The sequence below is a fragment of the Schistocerca piceifrons genome, chromosome 5, assembly GCF_021461385.2.
Source record: "Schistocerca piceifrons isolate TAMUIC-IGC-003096 chromosome 5, iqSchPice1.1, whole genome shotgun sequence".
NCBI classification, from domain to species: domain Eukaryota; kingdom Metazoa; phylum Arthropoda; class Insecta; order Orthoptera; family Acrididae; genus Schistocerca; species Schistocerca piceifrons.
Genome location: NC_060142.1, coordinates 70,558,183 through 70,578,253, shown reverse-complemented (window position 1 = coordinate 70,578,253; position 20,071 = coordinate 70,558,183).

The following is a 20,071-nucleotide window of genomic DNA, read 5'->3' as shown; positions in this document are numbered from 1 at the left end:
AATGAGTATTGTCAGTTAACATACACTCCTGTGTGGACTGTATCAAGTTAAGTAGATCTTGCAATAAAGTGAACTAATATTTCATGAGCTGTAGTTCCAATAAGCCATGTCCCAGAGCAACCAAAAAACTCACAGTTAAGACCAGACTATTGTAGTTCCGTCTGCTAGTAACAGTGAATACGAATCGAAAGCAGCCTGTGATATCTGTGTAGTGTGTACGTACAGGGTGTTTCGAAAATGACCGGTATATTTGAAACGGTAATAAAAACTAAACGAGAAGCGATGGAAATACACCGTTTGTTGCAATATGCTTGCGACAACAGTACATTTTCAGGCAGACAAACTTTCGAAATTACAGTAGTTACAATTGTCAACAACAGATGGCGCTGCGGTCTGGGAAACTCTATAGTACGATATTTTCCACATATCCACCGTGCGTATCAATAATATGGCGTAGTCTCTGAATGAAATTACCCGAAACCTTTGACAACGTGTCTGGCGGAATGGCTTCACATGCAGATGAGATGTACTGCTTCAGCTGTTCAATTGTTTCTGGATTCTCGCGGTACACCTGGTCTTTCAAGTGTCCCCACAGAAAGAAGTCACAGGGGTTCATGTCTGGCGAATAGGGAGGCCAATCCACGCCGCCTCCTGTATGTTTCGGATATCCCAAAGCAATCACACGATCATCGAAATATTCATTCAGGAAATTAAAGACGTCAGCCGTGCGATGTGGCCGGGCACCATCTTGCATAAACCACGAGGTGTTCGCAGTGTCGTCTAAGGCAGTTTGTACCGCCACAAATTCACGAAGAATGTCCAGATAGCGTGATGCAGTAATCGTTTCGGATCTGAAAAATGGGTCAATGATTCCTTTGGAAGAAATGGCGGCCCAGACCAGTACTTTTTGAGGATGCAGGGACGATGGGACTGCAACATGGGGCTTTTCGGTTCCCCATATGCGCCAGTTCTGTTTATTGACGAAGCCGTCCAGGTAAAAATAAACTTCGTCAGTAAACCAAATGCTGCCCACATGCATATCGCCGTCATCAATCCTGTGCACTATATCGTTACCGAATGTCTCTCGTGCAGCAATGGTAGCGGCGCTGAGGGGTTGCCGCGTTTGAATTTTGTATGGATAGAGGTGTAAACTCTGGCGCATGAGACGATACGTGGACGTTGGCGTCATTTGGACCGCAGCTGCAACACGGCGAACGGAAACCCGAGGCCGCTGTTGGATCACCTGCTGCACTAGCTGCACGTTGCCCTCTGTGGTTGCCGTACGCGGTCGCCCTACCTTTCCAGCACGTTCATCCGTCACGTTCCCAGTCCGCTGAAATTTTTCGAACAGATCCTTTATTGTATCGCTTTTCGGTCCTTTGGTTACATTAAACCTCCGTTGAAAACTTCGTTTTGTTGCAACAACACTGTGTTCTAGGCGGTGGAATTCCAACACCAGAAAAATCCTCTGTTCTAAGGAATAAACCATGTTGTCCACAGCACACTTGCACGTTGTGAACAGCACACGCTTACAGCAGAAAGACGACGTACAGAATGGCGCACCCACAGACTGCGTTGTCTTCTATATCTTTCACATCACTTGCAGCGCCATCTGTTGTTGAAAATTGTAACTACTGTAATTTCGAAAGTTTGTCCGCCTGAAAATGTACTGTTGTCCCAAGCATATTGCAACAAACGGTGTATTTCTATCGCTGCTCGTTTAGTATTTATTGCCGTTTCAAATATACCGGTCATTTTTGAAACACCCAAGTAAGACATCCAGCCAACGTTGACCAACGTGGTACAAGAGTTGATGTGTTCTTCTGCCAGACAGTGTCAAAGATGTCCCACGAAGGGAGGGTTGTACAAATCATTCGTGTGTTGGTTTCCACTTAATGATCAAAGAATAATCGTTACTAATGCTTACTGAGAGGAACAATGAATATGAATAGTTTCGCTAATTTGTATTTTCAATTGATTTTTATGCCAAATTTCTCTCTGATCTTCTTACTTCCGTCAGTTTCCGAAAAACCTTACATTTTCTTGTAGGACATTTTTTTCGTTTGCATATTTAACATTTTCCCCCTTTCGTCCTACTTTTACTCCACCTGTATCACTCAAGAACTCGTCCATATGTCAGTCACCGATGACATAACTCTAAAAATGGTGTAATTTGGTCTCATCCTCTCTTGATACAGCGATTATATCCCTGAATTTTCTCCACTGCTGTCTGTCTACAGTATACTTTCCTTATCAGTTTCTTATCCACCCTATTCACACGTAATTCACTTTGAGACAGACAAACATCTCTCTATTGACGAGAAACTGCGCAATAAATAGCACTGTGTGAGCTGGAGAAGGCACTGCCGGAAAATGTGCCAGAGGACATTTCCACGAAGAACATCACAGTGTTTAAAGGTAATCCAAGAGACACTTTCCACATGTACGTGCATAAAAGCTGGATCCATCATTAAACGTTTACGAAAATTATGACCAGAAGCTATTGGTGAGTCGACAGAGAGCCGGCGGGAACGGTCTATTTCACCAAAATGAGCCAATTAATTGCATTGGGGGAGGGGCGCGGCTAAAGGCCGGTATCGTAATCTGATTGTTGTGAATTAGATCCGATTGCATCCCAAACATAAAGGATAAAGCAACTGTGCAGGTTATTACCACTCACATGACCCTTTCAAACACCTAGAAACTGTATCGTAGTATTCACAAAATTAACTTTCAATAAATTGCTCTTAAATGCTTAGCTATAATGCATTGCACTAATATCTTCCTGCCTCATATAAGCCACACACCTACTCACACAGCCGGCCGTGTTGGCCGAGCGGTTCTAGGCGCTACAGTCTGGAACCGCGCGACCCCTACGGTATATATATATATATATATATATATATATATATATATATATATATTATTATGTGCGATTGGACCCATACGGATCACGCAAGGCTTTTCCGATTCAATTTTTTAATTCTCCAAACTTCTCTCATTCTTTCCCCATGAATTCTCTTTCTTTCCTCTGTCCATTTTGTCCCCTGTCTCTTGCAAACTTCATTCTCGGGTTGTAGTACTTTCCAACTATTGATTTTTTGCCTGTATACATTTCTGTTTATAACTTCTGAAGAATTTATTTGTGCATTTGCTAGATCTGTTTTGGTTTCTTGTATCCAGGGTATGGTTTTCAATTTTTCAATGTATATTAAAATTTTGTGGGAGAGTCTGGGTGTTGGGAGTCTGTGGATATGACCGTAAAATTTTAGTCTTCTTTTCCGGATGTCTGCGGCGAGGTTAGATAATTTTTCTGTAGTTTTCCGAGACTGTAACCTGTATCCATCTTCCGTTCTTTTTGGGCCAAGAATCTATCTGATAATTTTGCGTTCCTCTTTCATGATGCCTTCCAGGTCGCCTTTTCTATGGAGTGTGAGTGTTTCGCTGGCATATAGTGCTTCGGGCTTGATTACTGTATATATATATATATATATATATATATATATATATATATATACTATGTGATCTAAAGTATCCGGACACTCCTAAAAACATACTTTTCATATTAGGTGCACAGTGCTACTGTCAGGTACTCCATACCAGCGACCTCAGTAGTCATTAGACATCATGAGAGAGCAGAATGGGGTGTTCCGCAGAACTCACAGACTTCGAACGTGGTCAGGTGATTGGGTGTCATTTCTGTTATACGTCTGTACGCGAGATTTCCACGCTCCTAAAAAGCCCTAGGTCCACTGTTTCCGACATGACAGTGAAGGGATGTGAAGGGACACCAACAGCACAAAAACGTACGTACAGGCCGACCTTTTCTGTTGGCTGACAGGGACCGCCGACAGTTGAAGAGGGTTGAGCCGTGGTAAAAATTGCTGTTTTGAAGAGCGCGCCGCAGCGCGTAATGTGAAGCAGACGCCGTCCGTTTCTGGCGGTGGCGCCGCTGTGGCAATCGCAGCTTTCGTGTCTCCCTCTGGTGGGAAAGGGGAAAGGTTGCCTGTTCACGTGCATTTAAGGGGCGTTATGAGCTCGCCAGTCGGTCAGTCTGGATCAATCTCTTGTCCCCAGATTGCTAGTCTGTCTCTCGTCCCCATTTGTTAGGCAGTTAGTGTCTGTCTGTCGTTGGGAGTGCTAGTATGTCTGTCGTTCGGATCAACCTTTATAGCCGGCAAAATGGGAGTCTTTCCACTCCGCCAGTAAGAGAACTCAGCGAGCGGTCGCCCGGTCGGGGCTTAGTTCCTGCATCTGAGTCTGCGCGTTATGCCGCCAGTCTGCTCGAATTTGCTCAGGCAATGGTCATTGGCGGTTGGATCGATCGGTTGGTCGGTCGCGCACTGAGACACAAGATGACTTGTCCGTCTTGAGTGTCGGCGCATGTGAGGTCGCCACGTGAGTCCAGCGGGCCGCGGCGTATAGCGAGGGGTAGTGACTTCGCGGTCGACACGAGAGCAATAGGAGTCAACCCACGACATCAGTCTGGCTGGTGCGAGCTGCGACGCCGTGAGACGGGAAATCGGCGCACCTTCCTGCGTCCGTTGAAGCAGCTGGCAGTGGACGGTTCGGGAGAGCGATTTGGGGGTGCTGCGCCATGTCTTCTCGAGAAATCGCAGTTTATTAGAAGTTAAATGATTGGTGATATGTTGATTGATTTAATCTTGTTTTCTTGGTGAGGTCACCAGCCGTTTTGCTTTGGGGTCGTCCCATCATTCTTCTCCGTCTGCCCACCCGCAGGAAGGTGGTTGTTTATAAATTGGGTGATCCGTTTTTCCCTTGTGGAGTAGGGGCGGGTTAGAGCAACTTGCGGTTCGGGTTGTTCCGTAATCTTCCCATCAGGTACGTTAGTAGCTGCCTCTGTCATGTTTATCGGATTTGGTGTGTTAACGAATTTATTGCTTGGAGTGTAACGGCCTAATACGTGAAATATGTTTTGATCTGTGGAAACTTAGATATTATTGCCTATGATCTTGAGAGGCGGTATCTGTGTACTGTAGAGCATCTTAACTATTGTTTGGCCAAACTTGTAGAATTTTATATAAGATTGCATGTCATGGGCTTTTATTTAAATGATCATTTTAGTATATAAAGTTGCCACCATTTTCTTAGAAGTTAAAATGAAGTTGCACCTTCGGTAGCAAGGTTAATATTTTAATTATTAGTGTTTTGTACCATATCCATCCCTCCTACGGGGGGTGAATAGTTTATGTGCTTGTGTAAATAGTCAAAACTCGTAATTTAAAGTTACCTGGTGCGTTGCAGATTTGCTCCAGTGTAGTCCTTCAGAGGCTGTTGTGAGCGGTCGTAACTACGGCCGTGTCAAAAGGGAGCGGCAAGGTTCTCTGCCCGAAAGCTCATACAGTCAACACTTGTTTCTTTCTGCCTCTGAATAAATTGTGACTTTGATATTTACAGGGTGCTTTCTGATTATAATTTTAAATCTGTTTCTTTAAAATATGCTTTTAGGCACTATTAAAGTGAATAAAATCCCGATTTGTTAAAAGCAATTTGGTTATGATTTCATCAGTTACTCCCTGGCAACTACTTCCATGCTTACATAGTGTGATTAAATGTGTTCATGTTCTTGACGAATCGCTAGTAAATAAAATAAATTCTTAAGAATATTCTTTGAAAATAAATCACGGTTCAAGGGTCGTAATGTGTAGTAGGCAGACATCTATCAAGACTATCACACAAGAATTCCAAACTGCCTCAGGATCCACTGGAAGTACTATGACAGTTAGGTGGGAGGTTAGAAAATTTGGTTTTTTTGGTCTAGCGGCTGCTCATAACCCACACATCACGCCGGTAAATGCCAAACGAGGCCTCGCGTAAACACTGGACGATTGAGCGGTGGAAAAACGTTGTGTGGAGTGACGAATCACGGTACACAATGTGGCGATCCGATGGCAGGGTGTGGGTATGGCGAATGCCCGGTGAACGACATCTAGCAGCGTGTGTAGTGTCCACAGTAAAATTCGGAGGCGGTGGTGTTATGGTGTGATCGTGTTTTTCATGGAAGGGGCTTGCACACCTTGTTGTTTTGCGTGGTAGTCTCACAGCACAGGCCTACACTGATGTTTAAAGTACCTTCTTGGTTCCCACTGTTGAAGAGCAATTCGGGGATGTCAATTGCATCTTTCAACACGATCGAGCACCTGTTCATAATGCACGGCCTGTGGCGGAGTGATTACACGACAATAACATCCCTGTAACGGACTGGCCTGCACCGAGTCCTGACCTGACTCCTACAGAACACCTTTGGGATGGTGTGGAACGCCGACTTCGTGCCAGGCCTCTCCGACCGCCGTCGATACCTTTCCTGAGTGCAGTACTTCGTGTAGAATGGGCTGCCATTCCCCAAGAAACCTTCCAGCATCTGATTGAACGTATGCCTGCGAGAGTGGGAGCCGGCATCAAGGCTAAGGGTGGGCCAACGCCATACTGAAATCCAGCATTACCACACACCCACACACACACACACACACACACACACACACACACACACACACAGAACATAAGACCCAAAGAAAACCACCAAATTCACAGAATGATTTAACAGAATAAATAAATAAATAACGCTATCTGCCTTTCATTATCATTAGCAAATTACCAAGCGTTTGCCACCCTTTTCTGGTCACAAAACACTTCGTTCCTCGCACAGAGAATTCCACATGGAAATGGTGCGAACATTTGTTGGAGTCTATGTTACTTGAAAACGTCAACATTGTCCCACAAAATCATGCCACAGAATTAATTTTTCTACCCGTTGACGATATAAGAAAAGTTTTAGCCTCTACCGCTGATGATATAGCATGAAGAGCTGATTGCTCATTCTAGAAAAAACCGTTACAGCTAACACCCACAAAGTTTGAAACGTCCTCTTAGAAAATTTAATGAATTACTGTGCTGATAAACCTCTTACGTTACTTGGTTTTCAAAGAGCTGAGCAGAACTGAACTTACTCGGACATTTCGCTCTTTACTTATTCTGATCAAGACTAAACTGACACAATATTTTTAGCGCAACGCAGTATGACTTTCAGTAATCCATATGGCCCTGACTAACATTAAACTATACGTTTCACAAATCACTTACCTCACAAAAATCTTCGTTACTCGAACTACTGCAATACAGCGAGCGCCACTACTGCCAGCTAAATAAAAGATTCAAACTACTGAAGGCACTAACTACTGATAGGCACAGTTAGCAAATGAAAGATTTTGATAGAGAACAAGCAATGTATTTACCTTAATAGTGTTCAAAAGTCATAATATATATATCAGTCCATGACATCCAGTATTACAAATTTACTCTTTCTGATGGACACACGTCCAGATCGTCCGCTCTCAAAATTCCGCCATCTCTCTCAACACATCCACGACTGCTGGCGGCTCACCTCCAACTGCGCAACGCTACGTGCTGTTAACACCCAGCTGCCCAACACTACAATAGCAAACAACAATGCAAACCAGCCACAGACTGCACACAGCACAGCCAGTGATTTTCATCCAGAGCGCTACGTGGCGTTACCAATAAATAAACCTAAACAGCTTACTTACAAGTTATCTAGTCGGTCAAATTAATCACGATTACATCATTACATACTTCTGTGGCCACGAAAAACTTAACTGGTACAGTGCGAATCCTATCAGTGACGACATGCCGCATTTTCTCTACATCTGACCATCATCCAGACGGAGTGCCTCCACAGCCGCTCTCTGTCCTCAGCACGTCCCAGCTAACAGTGCCCAGCACCTAACGGACACCATGGACCCTGTTTGAAACGCAGCGCTCCCGTTGGCTGAAGGCCAACATGAGCCATCTACACTCCTCAGATCCAATCTCTCTGAGGTATCCCAATCAATCATCGAGTTTAGTTTCCCTAGTTTCTCTTTTGGGAAGCCTACTGAATCTGTTAACTATCTTTGGAACAACCCTTCGCCTTCAGAAATCCATTACACTCATACAAAATGCCCTCATACGCATTGGGAGAGGTAGAGAGAGGAAGAGGAAGCGTGATGCAACGCAAAATTTATTAAGAGAAAGGCTTTAGAGGCTCCTCTCCATGCCCATAAGTTGAGGTTTTACTCAACAAGCGAGGACAAAGAAAAAAACAAAGCGCCTCATGCCACATCAGGCAGCAGTTCTGCAATCAGCTTATCAGTTTCTGATATCCCTCTACTGGCGTTTATGTTACTCAAGCATGGTTTATGTTCATCTAGTGTCCGTATGGACTCCTTAGGCAGAACATGTTAGCAGTCAGCACTGGCTGCTACTAGAAGATAGACCATGCTATGGGTCAGCTATTCCATGAGACTCTTACTAGAAGACAGAGAATGCTGAGAGTTAACATTTATATCGAGGTCGTACTGGAATGGAAATTTGTAAACAGTTTTTTTGTATATTCTCTAATGTAGTTAACATATTTGAATCAATTAATTTCTGCTTCTACTCCAGCGTGCAACCACTTTTCTATGATATTCAAGGTAAGAAAATACATTTTGCATTTCCAAGTTATATGTAGATACTTCCATAACATGTATTTCAAGTAATTTGTAAGCCCCATTTGTGCATCTGAAATTTCTTGTACTTTTTCCAATAGCAGTTCATTCTTTACCTTCATGGCAATTGTTTGCACGGAATATACAAATTTTCTGTTCATTTAAGTCTACAGCGTTGTAAACGTCAGATAATGCTATTATTATTAAGAAGGTCCAGAATGACTGTAAAGTAATTGCGGAAATTTATAATTCTTCAAAAATCTTTGCAGAAGGACCTTTTGGTATTCTATGGAGTATTTAAAATGCATTTTCAGTTTAAACTATAGTGTAGTGTTAATTTTTCAGATGTACAAAGGAGCTCGATTGGTTATTGTCGCTATTGCTGACGTGCTTTTTGTGTCTGAAGTTAAAATTTCGTCCTGTTTGGCTGATATACAAGTTATTGCTTCCATTACACATATACATATGTATACATATTCTGATGTTTTAATATTGGCTGAAGGTACTTTGAGGTTGTTGTTAGTGTAAAGGGCTAACTGTATGTTTGTGGTTTTGAATAATGCATTTATTTTGTTAGATATTTAGCCTAGCTAAATTACCAGTATGGATTTTCTCTTATGTCTATTTAATGTTTCCCTTCCAAAAGTAGTTGTATTGTTCTATGTTTGGGTACCATGTGTTTGATGTATATTTTTTTAACTATGCCCGGATTGAATTTATTTTGTGAGCTATGTCACAAAGTGTGTCCAGCGCTTGTCATACTGCTTATTTTTCTACTGGTACGTTAATTAGTCTATGTGGCATTGAGAGAAAAATGCAAGTTTCTGCGATTTGCGATGGTACAAGTCAGCATTTGTACTGTTGTACTTAATGGTAGATTTTCATTAATATCTAATGTGTGTTATTTGTTATTTTTGCTAATCTGAGGTCTAGGTAGTTTACGAAATAGACTGTCATAATTTCCATAGTGAATATGGTTTTGTATTGTAATTTGTCTAAGGTGTGGTGAATATCTTGGATGTCTGAAAGATTTCCATCATGTAGAATAAGAGTGTCAACCACATATCTGTCATAGTATGAGATTTAATTCAACATAGGCCAAAGAATTTTTCTTCTAGGATATTAAGGAAATGTCAGCTATTGTGCCAGCCACACTGTTCCCCACAGCTATTCTCCACAGTCACTCCATCTGCTTTGGTATAAAATTTGTTTTCGAATTCCAAGAAATTTTGAGGTAGTGGAATTTCCAGGAGATTTATGATTTCATGGCTTCCAGCAATTGATGTTTTCTTGCATCGTATTATAACTTGTATAGTTTCCTGCACTAGTACGTTAATATACATGTCTGTGTTATCAAATGAGACAAATTTACCATTTGGTGTAATCTGTGTGTCTTTTATATTTTTGCCAGAGCGCATAACTTTTGTGTTATGTACCTTTTGTTATAAGTATATGGGTTTGTTAGTCATGTATGGTGATACTTGCTTATCGGGTGTTTTGGACTATTTACACACATCGCTTTTGGGTGCATAGCAGTCAGTGACTAACGTGTCTTTGGTTCTGTTCACATTTTTGGTGTACTTGGTTTACTAATAATAAATACTCTTTGCTCTTAATAGATTAACATATTTTTACAATTTTTGATTACATATTTTGTCGTTGCTTCCAGTCTATTGCATGAGTTAAGAGGTAATTCAGTGATACTGTTAGCTTTAAAGAAGGCCATGACTTTATTCATGTAAGTGTTGTGGGTTAATATGACATTGCTATTGCCTTTACCAGCTTTTACTGCTGTAGTATCATTTGTCAATAATCTTTGCTGTATGTGTTTGAGAGTACTGTGTTCTCTGCTTTACTCACGGCCCTTGTAGTGTATATCGAGGGCATTATAGAAGTTTTCTGCAGCTTCGGCGCTGTGTTGTTTGTATTTCAATCCTTTGATAAGCACATCAGATTTCTTTCCTGTAAATTCAATATATTTGCTCAATGATCAAATTGAAACTGGAGTTGGTAGCTGTGGGTTCGGTATTTTATGCACTGCTGAGTACACATTAGCTTGTTCAATTTCTTGCTGTGTATATATCAAATTTGTCTGCTTGTGTGACATGTGTTCTGTATACAAATTAGAAATGTAATCAAACATCAGTGGCGCTACTCTGTCACTCAGCTTTCCTCATTTCTTTGCTCAGTATATCTTGATTTATTCATAACTTTGCATGCAGTTGCTCATTTACGACACTAGCTTTGGTTTTTGTGTCACCTTTATGGAAGCAAAAGATGTTTGTTGTGCCTTATGTCTTTAATTACCATCACCATTTTGATTTGCAAACGTAGAAATCACAAAATGTTCCTCGTTACTTCATATGAGGCTATGAAAGTGATCTCTGCAGGGGACGCCAAAGTGAAAGTGATCCTGGCTGGGGACGCCGAAATGAAAGTGAACCCGTTTGTAGGCTGTATAAAAAAAAGTGTGATTCAGAAGCTGGCAGGGTCATACACAATGAAAGTTATCCTGGCATGGTCGTACCCAATGAAAGTTAACACTTGGGGTGACTATATAATAGTGATTATTTCAGTTGATGATTTGACTGAGAATGTAAGCAAAGTTTAGTTTACCGACAATATTTATTTTCCCAAAAACAAGGACAGACAGAATATGTGTTAAACACAAATTGATAGAATCGTGAACAACAGACAGGTGGTTTAAGATCACAAAGGACAAGGATCCAGTGTGGCAAAAGTGAGTCAAGTACTCTGGTCCTAAAATGTGGATAACGGTATCTGTGTTAATCTGACGCTGAGCAGACTTTGACTGTTCAAATCTACAGACGTTTCTATTGGTGCAGCTGAGAGCATTTGGCGGTTGGGATTTGTCCGTCCAGACATGGCTGGAGCAACAGTATGTTACCCTGTTTGCTTCGTGCAGCGATGTTACTTGCAGCTGGCGCGACGTGGGCGGCATATGTGAGGCGTAATGCGGCACCTCTGAATCGATCGCGGCCACGAACGAAATGAAAATTGTCACGATCTAGCGATCAGGCAGACGGACAGTCTTAGGACAGGTCCCAAGTACCAACCAAACATGTCAGAGTTTCGACCAGAAGTCGCTTCCAGAGCGAAGTACAGAACAAGAGAGCCTCACAACTCTCCAGATAAAAACCATTCTCGTTTGTTTGCAAAGTGCACGAACGACAGTCCCTTCACCCCGTCCTGAGCCAACCAAAGAGCTTTGGAGTTGCAAACTCTCCCCTCCTACGTGATAGCACAAACTCACGGCGAACTAGCGCAAGAGTTAAGTGACTTGCGTCTCTGGGAAAAAGGAAACCGCCAATTACTGACTTTTCGAAGTTTTCACGGTGGGAGATGTTTTTTTCCTCTGATGTCGCGTCACTTCCCACGGCAACAAGCGAACAGATACGATCTTAAAGATTTTTATCTAAATTGTTTGTTCCTTGGAGCAAGTTATTCCTAGCTGTGAGATGTAATAAACATTCTGTCTCAAAACATTTCTCAGACGCCAGAGTTTCTCGTCACAACCAAGGCGGTCGATGGATGTGGGTTACAGCCCTACCTAAATTATCGGCGAACACGGAAACTATAAGTTTGTATTAGGCGTGGTCCAGGCTACAATGCCCGGTTTACAACTCCACTGTGTAGATGCGTCCTAGTTTTTGGCTGGCGCTGGTGCAGGTATAGCGGGTGTTGTCCTGCTGGAGACCCGTCCCGACACTGTCAGTCCTAAACATGCATTGGCCTGTCCAGCAAGATTTACTGAGGGATGGGCTCGCTGCCACTTGCTTTCAACTTCCAAACGTACCGTTTCTACGAACTAAGAACCATAAAATACTTCATGCTTTCAGTGCCCTACCAGGTTACATCAACGCCTGGTCCGCCTGTTAACTTTTTGGAGTCTTGCACAAATTACGTCACGTTATAACAAAATCTTTATGTAAAATAGGTGAGAAAGTAACTTGTTCTCTCTCACTGCTCTCTTGGTTTCTGCATTGGTAGTGTCTCACTTCAATATTGGATAGTGTGACACGAACCAAATGAAATCATTGAAAATAATAGGAGAATCTCATCCTTATAGCCGATACATAAATGTGTGAAAAAAGGTAATTATGCCATTCAGGACTGCCCATACCTAAAACACATTCTAGTTTGACCTCATTCATTCCAGGGGTCATTCATTCACATGAAGCTGCAAGCCAGCAAGATTACATGAAAAGTTGTCTGTGAGTAATAGGAATTATGTTAGACCCAGGGGCCACAGCTACATCACAGACGTCTCATAAACATTTGATAGGCGGCTAAAAGGCCTTGCAGTGAAGAAATATACCCATTCATACCATATACCCATTCATACCATATCCTGAGGTCAGAGATGTCTAATGCCCCTAATTATTTACAATGTCTTGGAGTGTGAACTGATCTCTACTCATTGATTTACCCCTGCTCAATCACTCATTTGATCTCAATCATCAGACACATACTAATTCAAATTCTCAATGAACAAGGAAATCAAATCTGTAATCTGTTTGTCTTATTACCTAAGCTGTGTAATTTGTGTATTAATTGTTTATATTGAAAGGGTACAGTACCACCTGACATTGAAAATAGGTACAACATACTTCATTATTTTTGTCAGAACAACATATTTTTCCTAATAATAACTCAATTTCAATTAATACAGTGAAGCCGGATACCAGTGTGGGAAAGAATGACAATGTATTTATTTAATTGATCACAGGTGCACTCCCACAAAATAAATCCCTACATCCAGTTTGGTGAGATCTGTGAAATGAATGAATGTATGGTCGTCTGCTAACCACAGATAGTGAATGTGAATATATGATCATCTTTGAGACGATCGTTTGGCCACCTTTGGTGAAACCAAAGAGTTGAAACTTACCAGAGCTTTGAGCGCCTGAAATGTGGCTGACCAATGCGGTAGCATGGTCTTCCCCCACCTCGACAGAGGTGCGAGATGACCTGAAGAACGGCCATGTTTCAGCACTCTGCCACTGGATCTTGTGCTGTTAAGACCTGTCTTAGTTGTGCTCCGTAAAGACAAAAGAGTGGAGACATGGTATGCATGTGGAATATTTAAGTGTAGTTTTAAATAATAATTTCTCTATTTCAGGAACGAATTAAATGTCAGGCAGGTAACATTAATGGGATCGTACTAATCTTCGGAAGTGACCACCGGTCACAATGAAACCACGTGTAGCAATAAGTTGAAATACTTCCCTGTGCTTAAGTTAAGCTGAATTACTAGCGTGTGTACTATAAGTTGAAATATTTAAGAAATAGCGTGTGTACCATAAGTTGAAATATTTAAGAAATGGCGTGTGCAGGACTTGAAATTAGAGACGAGTACTTCCACGTGGTGAGTACTGTGTGAGTCTCAAACTGTGTATGAGACAAAAGATAAAGAGAAGTACTCGTCCATGGTATCAGTTGAGGACTCGCGTGTGTGATGAATACGTTCTTAATATTACTTTGCGTGATATGATTCCGTGTGACGCTAGATTCAAACTCTGAGAGAGAAGCAAGGTGAGTCGGCCGTCTATCCAGCAACGCCACTTGGCTTGCATTGCACAGGAAGACGTGCATATATCTCCAGAGTTCATAGTAGGAAAGTAGAATTACGAAGTGGGGCAGTGTCGTGTGAAACTGGGATAAATATTAATTGAAGTGGGAAAGCTGAAAGTGATAATGTTGTGACTATTCCCTGTGTAGTATTTCATATTGTAGTGTGGTGTATGTCATGTAATTTGGGTATGTGTGGTTTGCATGGGAAAGTAGCGAGGTAGTTTCAAAAGATTAGTGGGTTATGCGTGTTCCTTTTGTACTGCTCGGTCTGGAGGAAAGTTTCGTGATGATGATTGTGAGAGTCGAAGTGTGAGAAATAATAAAAGATCCACCATCCTATCCAGAAAGTGCACTGTAGCGTTAAATAATTACGAGACCATTAGGTAGAGAATCACCAATGGTAAGCCATGCCTACTGGGCGGAATTTCTCATGTGTTATTGTTGTAGGTTATAGAATTTGTGTGTTTAGGTTATAGAATTTATCAGAATAAGTAAGATAGTGAAAAGAAAAAGATTGGTGGCCTTTTCCTTCGAATTGTATGTTGCCATGATATCCAGAATTTATAATGTGTGCGCCACTCATATTCTGTTTGATGGCCACGTGTTGATAAAAGCCGTTAAATAAAAAGGAAAGAAAATGTGGTATTGCCAGTGCGTAGTGAACAGTCAGAGTTCTGTAAGTTACTGATAGTCAGACGTGCGTTTCCGTTTCGTATTATTCATACAGGAGGATAATTTGTAACTTAATTGAGAGTACAAGAGTTCATATTACTCAATAAATAAGAATGAATCCACTCGCTTGGCAGACCACTCAACTTGCAGGCCTGACTGCTTGATGCCACAGTATGAGCAAGGCACATGGGTGCCTCTCATAATTTCGACCCTGCCAGGATATTTTGCCAGGATATTTTGCTGTTAGGGTTTGCTGTTAAGATTTTTTTATGTAATATATTGTGATAGCACTAAGAAAAAAAATTTTTTTTTCGTTTGCAATTTCTTTCTGGACTGGTGAGGATCTTTTATTATTTTTATGTAATTAATTGCTATATCGCCCAAGGCTGGAAGATCGTTGTATAATTTTTTTGCGTAATGTCCGTAGTAACTAGGTCGCAGTCAAAAACTGTAGTCACCATGGAGAATAGTGATTCTGGGGTGAATGTAGCAGTGCAGCAGGAAGTAGGTGTCGACCATGGGCTAATGAGCGGGAACGGCAAACACTCAGAAGGGGATGAATTGTTCAGCGGACCGTGGCTAGGTGATCCTTTGTGCGGCGGGCTTTGTCCACAAATGGGGGCTTTTCCCGACAACGCGGGCGAGCCGGGACTACGTCAGGTATGCAGTGAAAGTGAAGCTACCCTTAGCGAAGGTACTGCTTCTCAGGTGAACAAGGTGAGTGTGTTGAAAGTAGCAAATGACAATGTGCTACTGCAGTTTTTACAGAGGATGGATAAAGATAATAAGGAAAGATTGGAAGTGATGAATAGAGGTAATAAGGAGCGAGATAGGGAGATTAAGGAAACATTGGAAGTGATGAATAGAGGTAATGAGGAGAGAGATAGGGAGAATAAGGAAAGATTGGAAGCGATGGATAGAGATAATAAGGAGAGAGATAGGGAGATTAAGGAAATATTGGAAGTGATGAATAGAGGTAATAAGGAGAGAGATAGGGAGATTAAGGAAATATTCGAAGCAATGGATAAAGATAATAAGGAAAGATTGGAAGTGATGGATAAAGATAGTAAGGAAAGTATGGAGGCATTGGATAATGGAAATAAAGAGGCAATGAGGAAGCTACACACAGTTATCGATGAGCGTCTGCCCGCAGTTAATAATCGGTTAGATGAGGGGGAGAAGGATCTGGGTGCGTTGAAGCAAGTATGTGACGCCGTGAAAGAAAAAGCCAATAATTTGGAGGTACGAATATTTGCAATAGAGAGTGATACTACTGAACGTAGGGACGTGTTGCCGGACGAGTGAATCAAAGAGGTAGTGGTCAGAATGAATACGATTAGTGGAGATGTAGAAAAGGTCAGTATAAGAGGCAAGACAGGCTCTGACAGTACGCAGCGAGAGGTTTATGCCAATCAGGGGGAGATATAATCACTATTACAGCTTAAAGAGGCGCAATTAGAAATAAGTAGGAAACATAGGGAAGAACTCGCACAGTTGCAATTAGCGTGCAGTAGCGAAGGTGACACACCACCAGATAGATTGCAGAGGGAGAGTGAGACAAATTCAAAAAACGAAAATAGGCAGAAAGAGGAAGACGAATTCAGAGAGTCAGAAAAACGGTTGTGTCGGATAAAACAGGTGGCAAACCCAACTGGGTATAGTCCAAGGCTGTCTCAATTTCAAGATTCATTACCTTCATCGTGGGGACAGCTCCTCAAAATGAAGATTGTGTGTAACCATTTGAGGGACGAGGCTAAAGTAAAAATGCAGGAAGTTATTAAAGACTGTAGTAGCTATTTAAATGAATTCTGGTCGCAAAGTAAGCAGGACCAGGTTACGCAAAGCATATTGATGATGCCAAATTGTAACGAAGGTGGTATAAGAGATCCAGTGTCGTGCTATCAGGAAATGCTGAGACGAAATAGATATTTGGATGTGCCATACGAAACTTGGGAGCACATTAGGATCTGTATAACGAAGTTGCCAGTGAGATTGCGCAGAGATATAGTGATAGCAGGCAGAGGCTTAGACGATTCTGCGTCATTTCAGCACTTGTTACAGGAACTGGGTAATGAGAGCAATATCGTGAACGGAGACACGACTCATAGGTCAGATAGTGTCGAGGATAGGAACGGCAGAAAGTATCAGAATGACAGGAGAGTATGGAATCCTGGCATTTCATTCTTGTCATAATGGATTGAAGGATAGGAAAAACTAATCCTACTTATCAGCCCTTAGCATCTTGCCTTAAAACACATGCAGCTGGCATTGAAAATTGTCTTTGTAGCAGACATACTCTACTGATATGTAGGAGTGCAAATACTATACTTCCGATCACAGAATAAAACACCAGTAATGGAATCTGTTAGGCTGTTCTCTCAGAGCAAAATTTTAAAATTTTTGTTTGGAACACTAAAGTAAAAGGACTGTTTCCTCAAAGACCAGTTGCTAAAAATGTTATGTAATAATGCCAATGAGTCCAGTCTAATTAGTGCGATTTGACTATGGCAGGTACTTAACACAAAATGTAAAAGGTCAACATTGTGACCAAAGTTTTTAGTTTAACTGCCATCTGATTGGTAGTATGTCATTGTCATAGTGACAGTTATAATGAGGTGCTGCGTATGGTTGTTCGGAATCTGCTGTTAAGGAAAGAGGCCATTAGCAGCAAAGTTTCTAACATTTGGGCTGTCCCATCTCTCCCAGCTTGTATACTCTCTGCACACATTTAATTTTCATGTAAGCTCAGATTCCTAACTAGCATATTCTTTACTGTGTATAGTGGACCATTCAGAGTGAGGCGGATTGTCCAGGAAAATGCTGTACTTATTGAGGCGATCAAGGGAAAACAATTGCGTGGGCTTCATCACATTTCTAACATCAAATTATGGAAAAGTTAAGGATAGATCGAAAGTAGGCAATTTATGGTAGATAGTCAGTGTATTTATTTGTGGTGTGTAACGTTGTGCAGGGGCAAATCGAACGTAACAATTTTCAGGCGGGATGTCAGGAAGTATGACGGAATAGACTGGTCGAATGAGTCATGAACAGGAGTCGACAGAGTGGTGTATGTATGTATTTTTTGTCATATGAATAAGGATCAAGCAGAAACGACGTGATGATTAATGAGTGGATAAAGATGGTAGATAGAGAAGCGACGTGATAAATAGTAGTGGATAAAGGTGATATTTAAGGAGAGAAGCGACGTGAAGCAGTGTGATTAATAAAGAGAGATTCGACGTGATGAAACAGTGGTAAATAAAGGTGAGTAGAACTAATAATGTGGAGATGTCTTAGACGTATGTTACAGAGAGGCCTGTGTATGCTGCAATCGAGATTGATGCGAATGGCGAAGGAAGACCAGGAAATGATGGAGTAATCGACGGACGGAGAGCCGAAATACGAATGAAGAGATGAGGACAACTGCACAACGTGAAAGGACATAAAGGGAGTATGAGATCCAGATGGTGAACGATGTGGAATACTGACGTAAGATGTAATATAAGTGTGAATCTAATTCCTACCATAACATTTGCTATATGAAAAAAATAATTTTTGTTGTGGCTGTTGTTGAAGCCTGGTACCAGTATAACTAATCAAAACGGTACCAAGAATGTGTACAGTTATTTGGCAGGATGAATAATATGTGTATTTTTTGTTCTTAGATGAAATGTCGCAATTCTAAAGCGATATTTAGCAGGATGAATAATCGGTAAAGTGAATGCAGAGGTAAGCCAATGGAGAGAGAAGCCAGAGTGAAAGGACGAATTCGGAGACTGGAAAGCTGTCTCTGAAACAGCTTCATGTGTTGTGGTTGAGTACAAGGGAGCAAAGGTATGGTATGTTGTCGTGAGTGTGGTGGTGTTAAGGTTAGCTGACTTCTAGACCTATTCTGTTAGTGTATTAATGGATTGAATGAGAAGGAAAATGTGATGTCTGGTGAGTGAGAGTCGTAGAGTAGTGTGATCAATGTGCACACTCCTGTAAAAGGGATGCTACCGATCCATAACTAAAACATTATTGTGTTTTATTGTTTGATGGGGATGAACCTCGATGGCAGGTCGGGATCTGACATGTGGATGGTACATACATGTCCTAGAAATGTTGTTATATATAATAAAATGTAAAATATATAAAGAGATACTAATTTCAGTCTGTCACAAGCACAAAGGTGCATTGTATGTTGTAGATTTAGAGTCACCAGTTTCTAAAATGTTTATTGTGTTAGGATGTTAAAGTAGTTTACTATTTAATAACATGTGGTAGGTAATTGTGAGCTGTGTAGATTATTTTTTATTTTTTTGTTAGAACACTTTCAAGGGATATTAATTTCAGTCTGTCACAAGCACAAAGGTTCACTGTATATTGTAGTTTTAGAATAAACAGTTTCTAATATTTTCACTGTGATAGGATGTTAGAGTAGCCTACTATTTGATATTGTAATTATGAGCTGTATAGATTGCTTATTATTCCTTTTGTTTTTTTTTACACTTTCATGTTTTGTATGAGGGACGACAGGTACAATCAATAGCACAAGTGTGGGCTGTATATACAAAAGGGATAAATGTTGATGTTGTATGTGTAGAAAACTAGGGTGTATGATTTTATGTTTTTTAGAACAAAGATTCTTTTATTACCAATGTATCTAATAGATCATACATTTAATCAATGAGTATTTAAATACTGTAAGAATATCCTTTTGTCTGTAATGTTGCGAGATGCACGGAAGGGTCTCACTGATTGGGTGTCGTGGCGCTGAGGGGCTACGCCGAACGCGCCCGTACCACATAAGTCAAGCAGACATCGCCATGGGAGAGGCGACATAGCCGCGGCACTCCCCACTCCACTGCCGGTCGGGGTACACTCCACACGCCCGCTACAGCAAGTCAACGGCCTGGGGCGACACGCACGTACCACTGCCCATTCATAAGTTCCGTCACCCTTACGACGGGGGAAAGTATCCCGCGGAGGCAACAGCGAGTGGTTTCTTCTGCTCAACGGGCGCGCGCCACAGCAGAATGAACGACGCGGGGCAGAGTCCGGCAGGCATTTGTTACCAGCAACTATTAACTAGTACTGGACTGTGGAGCCGTGAAGCAAGATGACTGCTCGTATGTCTCCATAAGGTGGAAAGTAAAGGACTGGTGTTTCCACGTGGTGAGTGGTGGAAAAGATTTTGTCTTTAGCAGACAGGATGATTGTTTTGTTTTGTCTTGACCACTGAACGGTGGGATCCATAAACTTTTGGCAGTGACTTGTTAAGTGTGCTTTGTGAATTGCATGTGGGACGCTTGGTA